Source organism: Corvus cornix, chromosome Z, assembly GCF_000738735.6.
Source record: "Corvus cornix cornix isolate S_Up_H32 chromosome Z, ASM73873v5, whole genome shotgun sequence".
In the NCBI taxonomy this organism is placed as follows: Eukaryota; Metazoa; Chordata; class Aves; order Passeriformes; family Corvidae; genus Corvus; species Corvus cornix.
Window position 1 is genome coordinate 2313055 of NC_046357.1, and position 20574 is coordinate 2333628.

Here is a 20574-nt window from a genome sequence, read left to right on the forward strand (position 1 = left end):
TGAGGATAAAAGATCCTGGAAAGAATGCTCTTCCAGCCACCATGTGTTTAAGGGTCACAGCCTGTCACAATGAGACTCCCTTGGCACGGTGTTATTACTAAAAAGCAGTAACACTCAGACACCTGAATGTTTGAGCCAGAGCACAAATTATTTTCTGAACCACTGACATGAGAATTTTATTCAGCCACAGTGAACAGAACAAACATGACCAGGTCTGAAACACAGCAGCTAAAAAAAGATTTTCAAAAAATACATGCGTGGAAAGCTGGCCGCTCAGGCACACAGCACACAAGGGACCACCAGAGCCAGCTATACATGTCAGTTCTGTGGTGTAGACCAAGTGCTGCAGGTGAAGCCTTCCCTGCTGAATCTGAGAGGCCTTACAGTGAACCGCACGAAAAACCTGCACCAAATGACATTAATTCACTGCTACAACATGCATGCCTTCAAAGGCATCACAGTGCTGCACCACCACTGCCACTTTTTGCTGTAATAGCCAAAGATAGAAAGCCTCTGCAACAAACCATCTCTCAGAAACCTCCGTGGTCACCTTCTTTAACTTTTGGCAGTCACCCCTCTTTTGCAGCTGCTCACCAGGCAAAGGAAGTGCCTTGAAGGCATCCTATACTTACTCTGACTGCATAGGCTTCTGACAATGCTCCTCCTCTCTTCCTGAAGCAGCAGTGAAGCACTGTTACATCCTTCTCAATGTCAGTGAAAAACCAGACAATCCTCGAATTTAAAAATGTGCTTGTAGGGCTGGATTGAAAAATAGGAGTAGATGATTTTCTGAGTCAAAGCTGGGAACAATTTCCCCAGCTCACCCCTTTTGCTTGACACTTATCACAGTGGCAGATAGACAGAAGTTTTCATTACATCCTTGGTATCAATGTAAAATTTAACATGTCCTTAATTATAGCACTCTGAGTGGCAACCCCACAATATTTAAAGAAGAATGCAAAATCCTAATCTCTGCAGGACCATACTAGTTCATGGCAAACAGCCCTGAGAATAGCACAAAACACCCTGTGAGACACAGGTAAGACAAACTGTTCCACATTACAGCAAATACCAGCATATTTTAATCTTCCTCTAAAACCAGCCAAATGAGTGGCATTCATTTGGAGGAATTAATGTAAATAATTATATTCAAGCACCAAGCCAATCCATTTGCAAATCTTACCCCATTTTGCTAGCTAGCAGGTGACTGTTTGTGGCTCTTAGCAACCACAGGCCCTTGCTGTGCAAAAACAAGGCCTTGCTGTGATTTTTCTGAATATTCTCATGGTATGCAATCATTTTAAACCTAAAGATGAAGCAGAGGCTTTCTTTAGTAAGATCTTTCTGCCAAATTCTCTGAACACATGTGCCTTTAAAGCGGGCTTGGACAAAATATTTTATATATATTGATCAAGTGACACCAACAGGCTCAGTAAAATCTTCTAGCTCTGTTCTTATGAGCTGAGAATAAAGAAAATTACATTTTGGAGGAGAGTAGCAAACCATGGCTACCAATATTCAAATGACAAAAATGTCTGAGGGAATTCCAGATGTCAGCCATGTGTTATGGTTTAATAGTTCAGCTCTGAGTCACAAGCACAAAAACCTGTTATGAAACACATGCCTGCCTGCATGTGTGTGTGCACACAGCAGTGTGGGCTAAAAAAGGAAAAGTCATAATTTGGAGGGCATTAAGAGCACTGGAGAAAAGCAGTCAATCTAAGATGAGGTGGGAGAAAATCAGCACGGTTTGTCCTATGCCATGGATCAAGGGTGTGATGATTTATAGTTTCAACATTTACAAACTGAAGTTATAATTGAAGAGAGATTAAACACCCACTTGACAAGCATGTGTAATCCTTCCAAATCCTAAAAGTCCAATCACACCCTGTGTCTTAAATAATCACTAGCCTAAATCACCCACACCCGACATGTGAAACTCATGAAAGTTCAAGTAATTTCTAACACAGATATTTCAAATAGTAGCATTTATACTGTAATTTATTAGATTCTTCTGGCATTTTTTTTCTTCTCACATAAGAGAAATAAATACCCATGGCACCAATGTTGGCATGAGATATCACATGCCTCATCTTCTTTCTGGTGAAGAAACACAATCATTTATTGCTCTGAGAGCAGCTGGTGTCCATGGGCAGGCACCCCTCACTTGTTGATTTCAGCTCTCCCTGACTCTGGATGGTGGGCCTGCAGGGGAGCTGGCAAGCAAGATGTTTCCTCTCTGCTGTCCTCTAGCTTGGCTACCTGACCAAAGCAGAGACCTGCATGCAAGCAGAATAATGTACTTTAGCTCACAAATTTTTACTCCTGGAAGCAGTGTTGCCTGTGTCACACTCCCACACACTGCCATCAGCCTGCCCCTCCCCTTGCTGTCTCCCTCCATCTGGGTGAATCTTCCAGGAGCACAGCTTCAGGAGCTTTGGGATCTGGACCAATGGGTCTCAGGGAATTTGCACAGCAGTGCAATCCATAAGGAGCTACGGACAGTTTGTCATCCCCAAGAATTATGCCCCAAACATCCACAGGCAATTGCACACTGCAGGTTTTCATGGCCGATGGCAAATCCCGTTTGTATTTGGATGTGCTCCTGGCATGCCCGGGCACCCACACAGCCAGCTGGGTGCATGCAAGCCTGAGCCAGGCAGGCCAGCAAGGGCAGTCAGGGCACACATGTGGAGAGCAGGAACTGCAAGCTAGGCATGCACAAACAGACACACGCTTCTATGAAAATCATACCTTTACAGCTATGTTTAAATAACCGGTATTAGAGGACTCTGATGACTCTGTGAAAGGACAAGTGGTATAGTGGCAATGAAGTGGCTCAAGCAAAATCACTTCAAAGCCGTTCATGTTGGAGACTGGAGAGTGGGAGGAAGAGGAGCAAACTTCATCTGTAGGACACACAGCAAGGTGCTCCTTGGAAGTGGGGATGGGTGAAGGCTGCCTGCTCTCTGGGGCCTCCCAGACATGCTTATCAGCTGCACCAGTTGGTCATCAGATTAAGGAAATCGAAATTATGCTGATTCTGTCTCTCTTTTGGTCTTGCAAAGCAAGAGACAGACAGTGCTTGATAAGTACCTGTGCGCTAAGAGTGTACCAAAGGTTTTGGTCTACCCCACGGGTGCCTGCAAAGAGGACAATCCTCCACTTGGGAGCTCACAAGAACCTTTTCTATTTCCTCCAAAACTCCCTCCACTGTAAAGCACAGGTTTGAGGGCAGGAAAGGATGGATGTTAAACATACTGGAAAAAAAGCCTAACCAACAATTGTCAAACACATTTATGTGCCAGTCTTTGTGAATTAATATTTTACATGGGAATTTGGACAGGTGCAGTGTTACCAGATCGGGTAATGGCAGCCCCTTGCCTATATAGCTAGCCCTTATTTGTCTTGCTGTGGTTTCCACTTAGCTGAGACCCACAGCAGTGATGATTTCAGACCCCGTGTGGCTGAAAAGCAGCAGGGCTGCTCTCTGCTGTGGCAGGCAAAGGGACCAGTCAGCCTCCAGCACTGGGCACTTGCTTGGGCCACTGCCTCCCTGGGTGGCCATGGACTCAGGGCAGGCACTGGTTGCCAGCAACACCTCATCACAGAGATAGCACTTACCTCCTGTGTGCCAAGAGAGAACACCAGCTTCTCACAGCAGTGCCAGCACAGCCCTAAACAACTTGCAACACAAGCTGCAAGCAAGGGGCACTCATGATACCCTTCTTCCAAGCATTACAAACATTGCATATAAACCTAGCCCTAATTTTGACAGCTCCTACTGAAAAGCCCCAGATAAATGCCTCTCCCTGAGTTGCTGCTGTTTACAGGGGCTGCAGTGTCAAAGTACGTCCCAGCAACAAGGGCAGGAGGAGTTTGGCTCTGTGGGCATGACTTGATCAAAAGACAGGCATGCCCTGAAGTTTTCAGACATATATTATAAAGCAACAGCATTTACATTAATTTTGTCTGCATTGTGACTCGCTGGGGAATGGGGCTGGTAGGGACAAAGCAGAAAGGGAATGAGCAGATGCTGCAGTGGGAGAAGATGGCACATGGAAACAGACATAACTAGATTTTTAAAAATTGATTAAAAAGGAAAGAAATGTCACAGGAGAGGGTCATCACGATTCAGCAAAGGCAGTCTGCTGCCCCAGAAGGCTGAGCTTTGCAAACTGGGGCCATAGGCAAAGTCTGATGGGTGTCAAAGAGCCACCCAGCATGTGCTCAGGAGATGGAGCAGTGGAAGTTCCCTCAGCCATGGCCTCCAGTAGGTGAGGTGGGTGCACACCCCATCAGCTGCCCCAGTGTCGGGCAAAGCTGCTCTGTATTTACCTCCATCCCCCAGGAGCTAGTTTTGCAAGAGCTCTTTTGATGACACAAACTATGCATGATGACACATTTTGATGTGATTTTGATGACACAATGCACTAAAAAATGTGCATTGAGCTCCAGATGTTGCTTTTGGGAATTACTTTTTTTGGATGACGATTTTTCTTAAAATTCTACCCACTTCAGAAATCCTGTTATGGAGAAAAGGAAAAAGAAAAGAAAAAGGGAAAGGAAAAGGGAAAGGAAAAGGGAAAGGAAAAAAAAAGAAAAAGAAAAAGAAAAAGAAAAAGAAAAAGAAAAAGAAAAAGAAAAAGAAAAAGAAGAAAAAGAAAGAAAAAAGAAAAAGAAAAAGAAAAGAAAAGAAAAAAGAAAAAGAAAAAGAAAAAAGAAAAAGAAAAAAGAAAGAGAAAGAAAAGAAAAGAAAGAAAAAGAAAAAGAAAAAGAAAAAGAAAAAGAAAAAGAAAAAGAAAAAAGAAAAGAAGAGAAAAGAAAAATAAAAAAGAAAAGAGAAAAAGAAAAAGAAAAAGAGAAAGAGAAAAAAGAAAAGAAAAGAAAAGAAAAAGAAAAAGAAAAAGAAAAAGAAGAGAAAAGAAAAGAAAAAGAAAGAAAGAAAAAAGAAAAAGAAAGAAAAAGAAAAAGAAAAAGAAAAAGAAAAGAAAGAGAAAGAAAGAAAGAGAAAAGAAAAAAAGAAAAAAGGAAAAAAAGAAAAAAAGAAAAAAAAAAAAAAAGAAAAAAAGAAAAAGAAAAAGAAAAAGATGCTGTAGCACACGTGTTCCCAAGTCAAATCCACGTTAGAATAGCTCCATCTCGTGGAAATCAGTAGCAGCAGTGGGAGCAAACGATGTAGAAGAAAACTGTAGGAAAATGTTGGCAACTTGCTCCTTGGCCGTGTGTGCCAGCAGTGGCTTTGGTATCCATAGGGGTTTTCCTAGCCCCATTCCTCCCAGAATTTCAGCCCGAGCTGTAGGTTTGAAAAAACAAACAAAAAAAAAGTATTTGCAAATCCAGCATACCTGGCATATTTTATTGGATTTTTGACATATAACTGTTATACTTACACAGTTGCTGTAAGATCATGCTCCGAGCTCAGGGGAAGTTTGGGGCTATGTGGTGGCTTTAGCTGCTGTCACCCAGAGCTCCACTTCAGACCATCTCCCAGAGGGACTCCCTGTCCCCCATCTCTCTCTGCTTCCATCGATTAATTTACAGCTGAATCTGCACCTCAGCACTTTTATTCTCATGTCTGTCATCTAGTTTCCCTCTGTCTGTACCCCTGTGCTTGTACTTGTAAAATGGAGGGAACATCTGTACTGCAGAGCTCAAACACATTTCTGTCTTTAAGGAATTTCCAGTTTAGATAAGAAATTCATGAGGTTACATTTTAAAATAATAATTACTCCCTCTTTCCTAATGTACTGCTGGATTTATTCTCTTGTTTATCCAGACTCTGAGTTTTACCCTCAGATAACAAAGTTCACTTAAAACTTTCCTTTTAAAGTCTGTTTAATATATATATCTTGAAGGACAAGAAGTGAATTTCAGCATGAAGTATATGTCCTTTTGGTATTGCACTGTTACCACTACTTAGAATCATCTAAGCGATGACAAAATCTTTCAGGCCTAGGAGGTCTAGCAAACATCCCATAAACTACAGAAGACATCAACAAGTCACCAGCATAGATCGCTGAACATAGACAGAACAACCTCCTCACACAAACACAACAACCTCCTCAGGTGAAACTGCACTCACCTGCAAGGTGCACAAACACTTGAATAAAGCTAAGAAGATGGATTACCCTGAAAAGAAGTCTTCATTGTCTTCTCATGCTCAAGGTGTCCCACAGTGCCTCAGCAAACAGTGCCCATTCAGCACATGGGCATGAGAGCTGGAGCTGCAGACAGGCACAGCAGCATGCACTGCAGGAATCCTGTACAGCTGGCCATGATGAGGTCGAGGCTGACAGCAGTTTAGAAATGGGACCTCAAAAAGAAAGGCCATGGAAAATGCTGTTAACTGAAAATCTACACAAAGTCATGGCTGTGTCTCGAGTAACTGCCTAGATTTCCTCCAGCAGCAGGCAGCCAACTAACTCTGTTGAAAACTCTAGCTCCCTGAGGTCCTGCTCACTCCACAATCCTGGGTATGATTACTGCAACATTGGGTCCATAGCAGTTGCTTCTTGGGCTGCTTAGGTATCTGAAAGAGACAAGGAAAAAAGGTAAAACTAAATAAGAGGATAATATGGGAGGCAAGTTTTGTCAAATTATCAAGATCATAGGAGTTTTTCTCTCTGCTATTGTTCACCCCACTGTCCTCTTCTAGAGTTATTTCCACTTGTGTGTAAAACAGTCCATTTGTGCAGCCGTATTGCCCACACCCAGATTTTGTCATTTAATCAAACCAGGCAAACCCTGTCCAAGACAGGCTTACTAGTCACAAACAGCAGCACATTGAAAGACACTGCTGTTTTTATCACACCAAAAAAACATCTGAAAGTTACTATTTTTTCATTAACATGGAGTGCCAGTGCCCAATCCCTAGTGTTTCTTTAAGACCCGCTCTTCTGTGAACTAAGAAAAATATACATCCCATGGTGCAGTGCAGACTGACAGAGACGCGTGTCTGCCCCAGGCAGTGCAGCTCGGATCAGCACTGCAGCATGACAAACTACAACTCACACACCTTCTGGGAGCATTTCTTTAAACATGGTTTTGTCCCCACAAGCAGGAGGTGACAGCTCTGAGCAGACGGAGAAGCAATGCAGGAGAGGGGATGGGGGCTGCAGTGCTGGCAGCCTTCAGATGCTGCAGATGATGTTAGGTGAGGGAAAGGGTCAATTGTCCTCAACTGTTGACAGCAAAATAAGCAACAAGTTAAATTAGAGCAAGGAAAATTGCTGCACCAAGAGTAAAAAGCCTGTAATTGACAGCAAGTGACTGGGCAACAGGCCCCAGTGACAGAGGAAGCGCTGACTATCGGCCAACACCATCCCAGCAAGACTTCATTGTCATTGCCAGTGGGAGGAGGGAGCCCAGCCACTGCTCCCTTCCTTTTGAGCTAGGGAGATTAGCCATCCCAGGCCTTCCCTGCTATGGGCCTGGCTTTTCATCTGCTCCCAGCCACCCCAGGAGAGCACAGAGAGCTGGGGTACAGTGTCTCAAGAATTTCACTCCTTTTTTAAAAGTTATTGCAAAAAACCAAGAGAAGGCTTTGGCTTGCTTCTGGCGTTCCTTTGAATGAAATTGGTATTTTGGAGGGATGGCAATACGCAAAGAACTAACACCCAGACAAGCTGCAGTGTGAAGCTCTGATGTGCTTTCTCTGATGGAAATAAAACCTTGCCAAAGACTGAGTTGCCAAGTGAAACTCTTTCAAAAGACTAATGACCAGCCTGCATACTGTTACCCCTGACAATACAGTAGGACATCCATCCAGAGATTTTTCAGGGGGCTGAGGAGCAGACCAGGATCTGACAAACTCAGCAAGCCTAAAGAAATTCTCCTTGCACATAGTTTTGGAAACAGGGACTAGGTATTTGGTGTATGTACGAAAAAAAACCACATGAAAGCTGACATTAGAGCAGACAGGATTTCGGGAGTGAGTATCTGATGGGAGAAATGACCTGTGGCCCCAGGTCATTGGTTACTGCTGAGGCCAGTAGGCAGAGGGGACATGACTGAATAGCTCTGCACACATGGAACCACTCTTCCCATACCCCCATCTGGCTGAGTTAAAAGAATTTACCCTTTCAAAACCATCTAATAGAAACAGCTCATTAGCAGCACCCAACTGCAGCCTCAGCTCCCAGCAGCCACATAAAGGACAAAACCCTGAATTTTAACAGACAGGTTGGTTTGTTCTCCCATCAGCAAATCAGATCCGTCAAGGATTCACACTTGGCAAGAAAGGCAGGACCACTGTGAGACCTATCTCTGCAGCATGGAGAGGACAAAGGAAAAAACGTCATGCTGTGGCAAAATATATTTATTTTGACATATTCCCGAAAGGAACATGCATTTTACATTGTTAAATCACATGCTATAACCAGTAGTTACCTGGCAGCTGGATGGATGATGACCAGGCAAAGACCATCAGTGTGAAAGATAAGAATTTGTTAATGTGAATGGGGGAGAAAGTGGAGGGAAACTTGAGAAATTAATTGAAGCACTCAAAACTCTGCTGAAACATCACTTCACATTCCCAAAACATCTGGCTGAGCACGACCTATGGTTTTTTCGCCTTGTTGTTGCAGTGTCAGGTTTCTCCCATTATTCTCACTCACCCTGAGCAGAGGCACAATGCTCCTACATTTCAGCAGGTGGAGGAGGAGAGCCACACAGTCTCACCAGTGGCCACTCTGTACTGAAGGGTCATGGAAACCTTCTCACAGACAGGATGTGGCTGGAACACTTTAAAAACACTTTGGATACAGCTATGGCTCCTCACCAGCATTTCTTCCTTGAAAGCAGCAGAGGTTTCTCTCTTCTCTTCCTGGAGCTCTATATACAACAATTCATGTTGCTTAGCAACAGGGATTCCTTTTAAGATGCTCTTTTGTCATTTCAAAGCCTCCATGCCAGAAGTTCTTTAAATAGTCTGAACTCACACCAGCTTCCTCAGCTTGGCTCTTTTCCTTTATCTCTGCCTAGTTTCCTTCCATTGCAAGGTTAGCATCTGTCCAGCCAAATCAAATCCAACAAAAATGCAACTTCCAGTGATCAGTCCAGCCTCACTGTGCAAGGGCTAAGAATTCACTTTCCCCAAAGCCACATCAAGCAACACCCAAGAGAGCCCAGTGAGGAAAAGGGAAGCTTAAAAGGGTTTTAGTTCCGATTTTTTGCTTGCTAGTCAAGTCAGAACTGTTGCAATTAATAGATTTATCTATTGTTTGTTTAAAATCTAGGATTTAATACTTGTGCAGCTCAGTTTGTCAGATTTTGTATCGTTTGGAGAGAAGAATAATGGCTTGTTAATAATCATTGAAATCTGCTTTATCTTGGCTTTATAGCACTTATACAGTACTACAAAATACTCATTCCCATGGGGAGCTAGAACACTGAGTATTTTGCTTGCTTAGCAAGGAACAGAGGCTGAATTTTTGAGACAGAGAAAAGTCTTACAACTGTTTCACAGAGTAACAGGGAACACAAGCACTGCGATCCTCAAGACATCTTTTGAATTTTTGAAAAAACACAAGCTACTCAAGGAGGGTAACACAGCAGCACTAGCTATACAGAAGCAGTGTCTGCAGGGAGAGCATAGGAGTTATTTCCCCTTTGAAGAGGAAGCATGGATGAACACAACACCAGTAATTAATCTGTTGCCAATTAATCTTGTCAGCAATTTCCTTCCTACTTAGTGCCTTTGTCCTGGACATTTTCAGTCTGCATTTGATAGGACTTCATGCAGCTTCACATGCCCCAGCCATGGCCAACTTGGCCTGCTGGCCAGCAGCAGGGCTCAGGATGAAGACACGGGGGCCAGGAAGCCCTGTGTTCCTTGGCCTCTAGCAAGCTGCAGTCATCATGTGGAAGTTTGTTCATCCTGTCTGCTAAAAGAAGAGTCCTGCTGCCCCCTCTGGAGCCAGGGGTTCCCGGGCATGGCTCAGCAGTAGCACCCTGGCTAAGCGCCTGCACCATCAATCCTTTTGGAAGTTACCACAGGTAAAATCCACTAGAGAACAATCCTTCAATAGAGCGGCAACCAGAGGAGTGCTCACTCTATTTGTTTGGAATATTTCTACACACAGTGCTCACATCATGTCCCTGGTCACACTGTCCCTTTCTTCCAAGGGGCATCCAGGTCACTTTCTATGCAAATGGTTTTCTTAAGTCAGGGAAATTTTGGATTGAAGCTGTGGCATGTCTTTAGCACTAACCTCAACCATCAGTACCAGAGAAAGAAGCTGGTGTGTTGTAGTCTCCAGGTTTAGTTTAGCAAGCTGCAGCTTTCCTGAGAGCTCAGCGGGGATGCTTAGGGCAGTGCGACCATTATCGCACTCCCGCAGTCCATTTTGGACGGCCCCGCGGTTCTTGCTCCGGCAGCTAGCAGCACTACCAGTGATGGCAAAGGAGGCGAGAAGGGTCTCTCCATGAGGATTTGAGAGGAGTTCAATCACATCTTCTCCCAGTGATCCCCAGAGGCAGAGAGACCTCGTAATCCAGTCACAGGGAGGTTTTGTCAGGGGCTCAGGGGCAGTCCATGGGCAGGGTTGGGGTACAGGAACCAATAGGGAGAACCCAAGGGAGTGGCCAGGACTGAGGGCAGGGGAGAGCTGGGTAGGGAACATGGCATCAGAAAAGCAGTAGGTAGACAGATCACCACACTGGTGGTTTGGTCACCCACCAAGGAGTGGTGGCAACCAGAGGAAGAGGAATCCTTGGGGAAGGGGCATACTGCAGCCTGGTCCCTGGTTGCCTGAAAGAACCACTGGGCAAGCTGATGCTGGGAGGGCATCACCGGTGCAGTCCTGCACCTCTTGTCCCACTTGTGTCCCTACCACCCTCAAGGCCAGGTAAAGGGACGTTGCTGGAGAGCACATCTGGCTGTTATCTCCTTCCCTTGTTTAGGATTTCAGAAAGATCAATTGCTGCAGGATGAAGCAAAGGAATTTCACATAAAGTCTGGTAAAGTCTGACATGTTTTACCGCAGCTGTCTCTTCTTGACAGTGATTTATGCTCTTGCTTTATCACTTTGTTTTAGGCTTTTCCTTAGAGTGCAGCCTGCAGCCTGAGCCTGCAGCACCTGCTGCACTGGCAGCAGAGCCCATGCAGGTTTTCCTGCTGGGAAATGCAGGTTTGAGTTAGGGCAGGTGGTCCTGGTCCTCCCCAGCTGCTTTGTTTCACCCTTTTGTGGTACCATACAGCCACAGCAGGGAAGCAGTCACAGCCCAAATCCCACAGCTCCAAGGCAAATCCTGAGTTCTTAACATCCAGCATTCAATCATTTGGATTCCTATCTCATTTGCAATACCAAAGAAAACAACAAATGAGGAAAATCTTGAAATCCATATGGGAAGGAAATAGCTGAAAACTATTTTAATCCTTTGATCCTGTATAGGATTTACAGGTATTTGGAAGCCTTGCTGTATTGGGTTGCCAATCCCTTTCTCTTCAGAGCTATGGAAGGCCCAGAGATCGACATGATTTATCCTTTTAAAAAGAAAAAATTAACATCTCCTAGGGATTCTGAAGGTACTAAAGTCTTTTTAATATATATACACAATCCAATGCACTTTTTTTTTTTTTTAACTTCTTAGATTGATTCTCACTTATTCCTACAGCCATAACACACTTTTTTCAGGTTCATTCCACTTGGAGCATCCCTCGGTGCCTAGGTTTTTTGGAGGTGTGGCACTCAGTGATCTGGGAGCCCTTCCTTACATAAGGGCCAGGCTAGGCACAGGGTAAGCCAGGTGGATTTGACTTTACGCAGGATTCCCCTTCAACGCTGCCAGCCATACCCCTACTCAGGTGGAGAGACTTCTGCAGGACCCAGGATCCCACCAGAAATAGGACCCACCTTTCTCTGCTGGGGGTGGGAATTGGCACACTGTGTCTCCCACATTGTGCCTGCAGCCCACACGATTCCCGGGTCCGTGCCCTGGGCTGAGCTGAGGGACATCCCAGCACTCCACAGCCACAGCCTCTGCTCGGAGTGACACTGTATCCCTGACGGTTTTCAGGAGGGGGAAGATCCATCACCTGTGGGCAGACACTGTGTGTGACTCACTGCATTTTGGTGACTTTTGTGAGTTGTTCCTCCTGTCCAGTTCAGGATATCAGCTTAGAATAGGGAACCCTGGGGTGTACCACCCTCTCTGGGGGACTCTCTGACTGCAGGGCAGACTGACTGGGGTGCCACAGCACTGGACGGGCAGTGTGGAGGGAGCAGTGTGCTCTGCAGCATGCAGCATCTCACGAGCATTCATTGGCAAGTACCGAGGTCAATTATTACTCCTGGTGTTTGCATGCTCCTAAATTTTCCCCCTCATCAATAGTGGAAAGAGTTTTAACCAAGCACAGAGGAAGTTAAATTAGGAGCAGCAACTTACTTTTGAAGGGACTGTCCCAGCAACCCCTGTAGTCTGACAGCCACCCTGAATGCAGTGGTGGAGAAAAAATCTACCCAGCACTTTGGAACAGCAAACAGCATCATGCAGAAGAGGAGCAATACTGAGCATGTGAAGTGAAGCTCTGACTGTGGCTGTCACAGAGGGTCTGCAACCTGCCTGAGACCATGGTGAGCATCCATAGCAAAGCCCCCTGCCAACACCAAAACCCACTCCCACTAACTACCACCATAAGTTCTTACCCCTCCCCATTTTGCTTAAAAGCACAAAGATCTAAATTAATCTGACAAGCACACATAATGAATAATTCAAATATCCCTAATCATTAGATAGTTTTACTAAGCTCAACAATTACTTGAGCACATGGCCAAGAAGAGGAACTTCAGTCACCCAATACTAATTTCATAATCATTTTTTCATTACCCAAAGTGTGCAGTTTTGGGAGCCTCAACATAAGATGTAAAGCCACTAGAGAGTGTGCAAAGCAGGGCAACAAAAATGGTGAAGGGCCTTGAAGGGAGGGCATATGAGGAGCAGCTGAGGTCGCTTGGTCTGTTCAGCCTGGAGGAGACTGAGAGGAGACCTCACTGCAGTTACAACTGCTTCGTGAGGGGAAGAGGAGGGACAAACATTGATCTCTTATCTCTGGTGAGCGGTGACAGGACTGAGGGAATGGCCTGAACTTGTGTCAGGGAAGATTTAGGTTGGACATCAGGAAAAGTTTCTTCACCCAAGGGTGAAGAAGGCTTCCCAGGGAAGTGGTCACAGCACTAAGCCTGACAGAGCTCAGGAAGTGTTCAGACAACACTGTCAGGCACATGGTGTGACTCTTGGGGTGTCCTGTGCATGGCCAAGAGTTGGGCTTTAAGATCCTTTTGCATCACTTTCCACTGAGGTTATTCTCTGATTCTATGAAATTGAGTTAGGCCCCAGAATTCATTATTTAAATAGTAAATCCTCCCATTTTCTCAACAAGCCCTCGCCTTCTCCCCCCCTCCCCCCCCCACCAAAAAAAAAAACCACAACAAAACCAAAACTAACTAAAAAAAAAAAACCATCTCTGGAGTTATTCCTGCTTTTTTTTTATATGACACATAAGTTCCATGACACATAATAGGCTTCACTGCACTGCAGAATGAGACACGATTAGCTTTGGCTGATGCCCCTCTTGATTCAGAGGACTTTTCTTACAAAATACCTCATTCATTTTAAATTTGAGGGTTTTGGTATGGGTGGTTTGAGGAAGTATCTGTGCCACCAGGGCTCACAGTCTGCAAAAAATTAAGTCATGGGGTGCAAGCATGAGTCCAAGCTGCTGCACTCCAGAGGAGGACAGCAGGGATTGCAGGGTGTAGAGGTTTGACCCTGGATTCCAGGCACCCATCACTCCCTCTATCACTCCCTTCCCCAGCTGGACAGGGGGAAGAAAAGATGACAAATGTTCATGAGCTGAGATAAGGACAGAGAGAGACTGCTCAACAAATACCATTATGGCCTAGACAGACTGAACATGGGGATATTAACTAAATTTATTACCAACTAAATCAGAATGGATAATAAGAAGTAAAATATATCTTAAAAACATCTTCCCCCTACCACTCCCTCCTTCTCAGACTCTACTTCCTCCCCCTCAGTGGTGCAGGGAGTGGGGGTTATGGTCAGTTCATCACAGATTGTTCTTGCAGCTGCTCAGGGAGGGGAGTCCTTCTCCTGCTCCAGCGTGGGATTCCTCCCACAGGAGACAGTTCTTCATTAACTTCTCCAATATAAGTCCAACCCACAAACACAGTTCTCCATGAACTGCTGCAACATGGGTTATTCTTCCATGGGGAGCAATCCTTCAGGCACAGCCTGCTCCCATGTGGGTCCCCCACGGGGTCACAACTCCTACCAGGAAACCTGCTCCACCATGGGCTCCTCTCCATGGGTCTGCAGGTCCCTGCCAGGACCCTGCTCCAGCACAGGCCTCCCACAGGGTCACAGCCTCCTCGCAGGCCTCCACCTGCTCCAGCGTGGGTCTGCTCCAGGGGCTGCAGGTGGATCTCTGCATCCTTGTGGATCTCCGTGGGCTCAGGGGCACAGCTGCCTCACCATGGTCTGCTCCAGGGGCTGCAGGGGAACCTCATCTCCAGTGCCTGGAGCACCTCCTGCCCCTCCTTCTGTACTGACCTTGGTGTCTGCAGGGCTGTTCCTTGCACATATTCTCACCCAGCTCTTCTCTGGTTGCAATTATATATGAATGGTAATTTTTTTTTTCCTTCTTAAATCTGTTATCACAGAGGTGTTACCACCCTTTCTAATTGGCTTAGCTTTGGCCAGCAGCACCTCCATCCTGGAGCCTGCCCTGGATCTGCTGGGCATGGAGGAAGCTTCTGGCAGCTTCTCACAGAAGCCACCCCGTAGCACCCCCACTAGCAAAACCAGACCATACAAATCCAATACACAGGGATACACCAAACCTTAGCTTTTGAGTGTTAACACAGAAAATGGCACATAAACAAGGAGCAAACATGCCAATCAAATTCCTCAGACCTTTTTGTGACCTGCTGTAGGGTTTCCAGCAAACACAGAAATGGCTGCAGAAGAGGCAGAGCTGTTAGTAGAATGTGGAGTGTTTTTCAGCTTGTATTGAGAGAATTTATTTTCTTTTGTACACTATAAATTAAAGAGGAGGAGAAAAGCCCCAGCCAATCAGTTCAGCACAGAAGCATCCTAGTAGCAGACAAATACAGCAGCAGGGCACTGGTTCTATGGCTTCTTGGTGCCTGCCAGCCCCAACAGTCCACCCAACAGGTTTAGGCAAGCATGCAAAGCGGAGTGAACTCTGCACTTCTGGCAGCTTCCCTCCTGCATTGTTGACTCCTCCCCTCTCCCCACCTGCCTGCAGGAATGAGCACATCACAGCTCAGGTGAACCCTGAAATCAGCTCCAGCTGCTGTGGCCATCATTCACTGTTTCAGAGCCAAAGCCACTGATTTCGTGTGTGTCCTTAGCACCAGAGAAGTTCAGGTGTCTTCTTCCTGGGTGCTGACCTTCATGCACTCCAAATGGCATCTTGATTACTTGAAGCTTCCCCGACTGAGTAGAGGGTCTGTATCTGCTCCATCGGGCTGAGACACGTTTGCTGAGCCCAGTAAAATTTCATCATGCCTTTTTCTCCTAGGTGATGAAGAAAGAGTGCCACTTAAGGCAACAAATGTCAAGCAAGTAACTCAGTCATTTAAGAAAGGAAAGAAAATGACAGGTTGAGCTTTTGGCTAGAGTCAGTACTCAGCTCTGCCCTGGGCAGTCAGAACCTGACACCTCTGGCTGGCTGGCACAAGAACCCCTCCTGCCTGCAGCTGCCACACACACACTCATCTTAGAGATGGCTAGAAATACTGTCCCCCTCCAAAAAAGTCATCATTCTTTGTAATTTAAATACAAGAGGAAGAGTGTTAATTTTCAGATTGAAATACTGCTTTCTAGCTTTACTCTTTCTATTGCAATAGTCATGCATCAGCAACACAATCCTTTTTGCAAAAGTGTAGGCAGAGGTCTTAGAGCTGTGGAATGGTTTAAGCTCGATCTGTAAGATCGAGTCCTCTGTAAAACTAACACTGCCAAGTCCACCACTGCCACCAGCCCCCAAAGCACAGCTCTGACTTCCAGCTGGTTTACAAGATTTTGTGTGTTTTCTAAGTGATGTATCAAATTTTGTTCAACCCAAACTTCCCATTGCATTCAATTCCCCTTTGGTAGAGTGCTACGCTTTCATCTGTACTATCCTGTATTTAGCAGAGACATTTCAGTCCACATGAGCATGAAGACCAATTTTCCTCAGTTTCCACTTTTTAAAAATCTGTTCTGCCTCAGAAAAGCATCAGTGCACAGTAACCTGACTATATTTAAAGCAGGCAAGTTCCTCTTTCACTCTGAAACTCCTGTGTTGCTCACACTGAGTTCAGTTGCAACCTTTTCCTTGCAACCTGCTTTCCAGCCAACTCCCCCAGTTTGTCTGACCTCTCTGCTCAGTCTCACTTTCATTCAGAGAAGACAGCACAAGATCATCCATTGCAGCAGCCTGCTCTCTCCATAACGGCCTGTGATTCATATCTTCTGGTTTTCACAGCGGTCACCTGTGCCAGCTGCAGAGCACCCAGCACCGCAGAGACGATGTGAGTGGAGGGGAGTGACAGCCACCATCCCTCTGGATGGGCAGACATCTGGGGTGAACACTTGCCTGCTAATGTCTGAATGTTTCCAGTTCCCACGGGATTTATCCTAGGGCAATCTGAATAAATAAGACAGGTGTCTCAATACATGCTTAGGGACATCAGCCACTGTCCCTCTTCCTCCTCCTCCTCCTCACACCTGTGCATGTGTGCACCCTCACACCCTGTCCTACCACTGATGGGGACTTTGGGGCCCATCAATCCAGCACTGTACTTCATCCCACAGAGAGCTTGAAGCATGATAAAGTTTCCCAGGGGTGTTTAACAGGTATGAGAGCTAGACAGAGGAGAGGTATAAGGATTTTACCTCTTGTACTGTGCTCTTCATAGAGGAATTTGTTGTACACAGTATGATGATATCTCTATTTGCTATTTGGTTGGTGTGCAATACCACATGAGAATAGTAAGAAAGTACCAGGGCTTTTCCAGGGGCAGGAGAAAAGACTGACCCAATAAGCTTTTTCTTTTACTTAATATTTTCTTTTATCTTTGCTTTTCTTCTCTTTTTTTCTTTTCTTTTATCTTCCCCTCCCCCCCCTCCCCCCGCTCTATTCCAAGTGGGAGACAACAGAAAAAAAGGCAAGGTTTTTGATTCAGGGAAGAAGCACAATGGAAAAGCAGCCCTGTGCAGTGCATACCTGGGGCCAATAGCAAATTCTTCATTGAATTAAATCTACAAATCTCTGAGCACTCAGAGCTGCACAACAGGATTCCCCTAGGGATAGTTTCTCCTCAGTTCACTGTGAAAGCCACTCCATGCCCTGAAGCATATGGAGAGAGCTTACTTACTGTTTTATTTGAATGGCAAAACATAGGCACTCTTCTCATTTACAGTGACAGTTAAATTATTTTTATCTGTCTAAACTACACATGGCATCAGTTGGTTCCACAGGTTCTCCTTTTCTTACCAGTATTGAAAGCATCAACTTTTCTCAGTCAGTATTTTGTCATTTTTGTAGATACTAACACTGTATCAGTGCTTCTAGGCTGGGCCTGAGTCCCTGTGCTATCACAAGAGTTATCACAGCAGGTACTGGGCTGGCTTTCTGCCCCCACATCATGCCAAGCACCTACAGGTGGGGGGCTCAGCCATGGCCAGCCCTGGTTCAACCCTCCCTGCTGATGCTGTCCCTGGGTGCTGGCACTGAACTCCAGCTGGGACCCCGCATGCCAGAGGGAGCTGGGCAGTGGAGGAGCTGCGCTCCCCACCCAGATGGGGAATTTTGCAATGAGAGCCCCTCTCTGCTTCCTCCCACTCCACCACGCTACTGCCAACATCTCTCTGCCCCTGCATGCCTATGTGCAGCCGTGGAGGCCTGTGTTGCTTCCCTGATACTCCCTGGCATCCTTCAGTTAGAGGATTTGTGCTTCAAGGAAATCAAGAAAAGTGTTCAACAAACCCAGCCTGTGGTTTGCATCAAATACTACTGCTCTTCCCCTTCTCCTGAGGCTACTGAGTGCAGACACAGCCCACCTGCCTCTTCTAAGCCAGAGACGGGCAGAGATGTGGTTTAGGCTCAAATACTCATGGCTGTGTCAACAGAAAGACCTGAGCCCCATGCACCAATCCCCAGGGCCCAACACGTGCACCTCAACAAACCCTGACACAGCTCGTGCTCCCACCCAGAGGGCACACACCTGCACTGTCCTCTACCTGTCATGGGTTCCAGGGTATTCCTCTATGGACACACAGCTGCTGCCTGCGCCTACTTTCTTCCACTGGCACAATAGCTTGTGTCAAATTAAATTGCTCATGTTGGCCAACTGTGCCATACTTGTGTTTACTTCCCCACAAGCTGAACGTCTGCAAGGCTACTGGGCAGGGAACTGCCAGAGCTGCAGCTCTCACACAGCCCTGGGTACCCCACCTCTCTGAGGCTGGCCCTGGGACCACCCAGGACAGGCCATTCCTCTGTCCTTTGGGAGGGGAAGTGGCTGTGGAGGAGGCTGGTGCTCCCCACTGCAGATGGCAGCTGGGATGAGTGCAATGCTCTGAGCATTCCCACACCTCGACAGCACAGCAGACTATTTCGGGGTGCCCGTAACCTAGGTCTGGCTGACTTTCATGTAGGCAGCAGGCAAAGGCAGGTCAGGCATGCTCAACTGTAGAGGGATTCCTTGTGGAACAGGGGCATATGATACCCCAGGACAGTCTGGGCAACCCAGGGCTGCTAGGGAAGAACCCCTGAAGGGGCCTCAGGCTGCAGACAGGCTTGAAAGACACCTGGCAGCAGGCAGCCTTGAACATCCTTGGCAAAGTTATACACTGGTCGGCTCCCCCACGGATTAGAGGCCATCGTGTAGGAATAGGGCATGAATCTTTGTAAAGTAGATGTAAGTTGGTGTAAGTAAACAATAAAGCGGAGCACGATGCTCAAATCGTATCGGTGTTCGTGTCGTTACTCTGGCCGGCTCCCCTGCACTCGGGACCCCCCCTGCTAAACCTGGCACCTGAGCAGGGACCCGAGTGATTTTTTTGCTTACATGCAGTGTGTTTTTCACTTAAATGCGGTATCGCTTGAATGCGGCAAGACTCCGAATCATCGCATCGGTGTTGGAGCCTTTGGGAGCCAGATGCGGGAAGGGTCTCAAAGCGGAGTGATGCAGGAGACCAGAGCTCGTGCAGCCAAGTGAGCCCCCGCAGGTAAGAAGCTATGGAGTATGAGGCTGGAACTCGCCTCCTAGCCAGCATCCTCTCTAGGAGAGGCGAGACTATAAAAGATGGAGATCTTAATGCCCTCGTTATGTGGGCCCAGGAACAAGGGTGTTTGAAATGCACTTCGCTTTTGTTTTCGACCAAAGTGTGGTGGGAAGTTGGGAACAAGCTGTGGCTGTCCACGATTGAGAGTGGAAGGGAAGGTAAAGAAGCTAAAGCTCTCAGATTAACTTGGAGAGCCGTGATTAACACCCTCGCAGAAATGAAAGCTGAGAGGAAGGTGGCTGTGGCAGCCATTGGAAGCTTTAGGGGGTGGTGGCTCTGGGAAGGAAACAGACGGGGTTCTTACGGAGTGGTGGCCGGAGACCAGGGCGGAGTCCAGGGTTGCGCGATTCTTCGGGCTGACCGCGGGCAGACCGATTAAGGGAACAGCAGCACCCGTGCGTTCCCTGCGAGAGTTGCTGGACGCGGCGGGGAAGGAAGTTACCCCTCCGAAGTCTGAGGGAGAAATGGCTGCGAACGTGGAAGCAGAGCCTCCCGCCTCAGGGGGCGGGGCGCAGGCGGGCGAAGGAGAAACGAGCAGTCCTAATGCCCAGCAGAAAGCGGCGGAGCGCAATGCCCCTCTGCCAGACAGCGGAGCAAGGTCTGACGGCGAAACAGCTTCTGCGGTTTTGTCACCTGCAGAGCCAGAGCCAGAGCCAGCCAGGGCTGCCGGGGGTCAGCCCCAAGAGGAGGAGAAGCACTGAGAGATGATGCATGAATTAATGAAGAAGCTTGCTGAATTGTCTACATGTCAGGACGCGCTGGAGTCTAGGGCTTGCAAAACCGCACCATCAGCACCGTGGCGTCCCGTGGACCCACCGGTCAAAAAAGCCACCAGAACTCCTGCGTTCCCGTCAGGAGAACTGGGCACAGGGCCTACAGCCCCTCCCTTCCCGCGAGGGGAGGTGCAGCCGTCGCCTCCGTCAGCCCCGACAGTGAGGACTGACCCATTGCCAGATGTCCTGTGTCCTAATGATTGCATCAGCATTGCACAATTGTTGTTAACCCCTTCACAGTTCCTCCTCTGGGAGCTAACATTAGAAAGTGGGTGGTATACGTGCCTGCCTTGTGTGGACCGTGATTAAAGGCAGAATCAAGAAAGGGAGTTGCGTAAATTCTTGGGTATAGCACCAGACACAGAGGTAGAGTGGGGAATTGTTTTTGACTGTCTTGAGACAAGGGCATTGGCGGACATCTTCACTTGGCTGTCCGCCCATTTAAATCGAGTGAAGACAGTACGGAGTGTGGCAGTGT

The 20574-nt window shown here is 46.9% G+C and overlaps 2 long non-coding RNA genes across 2 annotated transcripts; both read right to left on the reverse strand.

Moving 5' to 3' along the window:
* Window positions 1-5101: 5101 nt before the first annotated feature.
* On the reverse strand, window positions 5102-7727 carry LOC109144045. Its single transcript, XR_002044525.3, has 3 exons — window positions 7019-7727; window positions 5394-6532; window positions 5102-5296 (listed from the first exon to the last, which is right to left on the reverse strand). It is a non-coding gene; the product is annotated as an uncharacterized LOC109144045 (long non-coding RNA).
* A 7159-nt stretch (window positions 7728-14886) lies between these two features.
* On the reverse strand, window positions 14887-19974 carry LOC120411563. Its single transcript, XR_005603960.1, has 2 exons — window positions 19628-19974; window positions 14887-15567 (listed from the first exon to the last, which is right to left on the reverse strand). It is a non-coding gene; the product is annotated as an uncharacterized LOC120411563 (long non-coding RNA).
* Window positions 19975-20574: the final 600 nt, after the last annotated feature.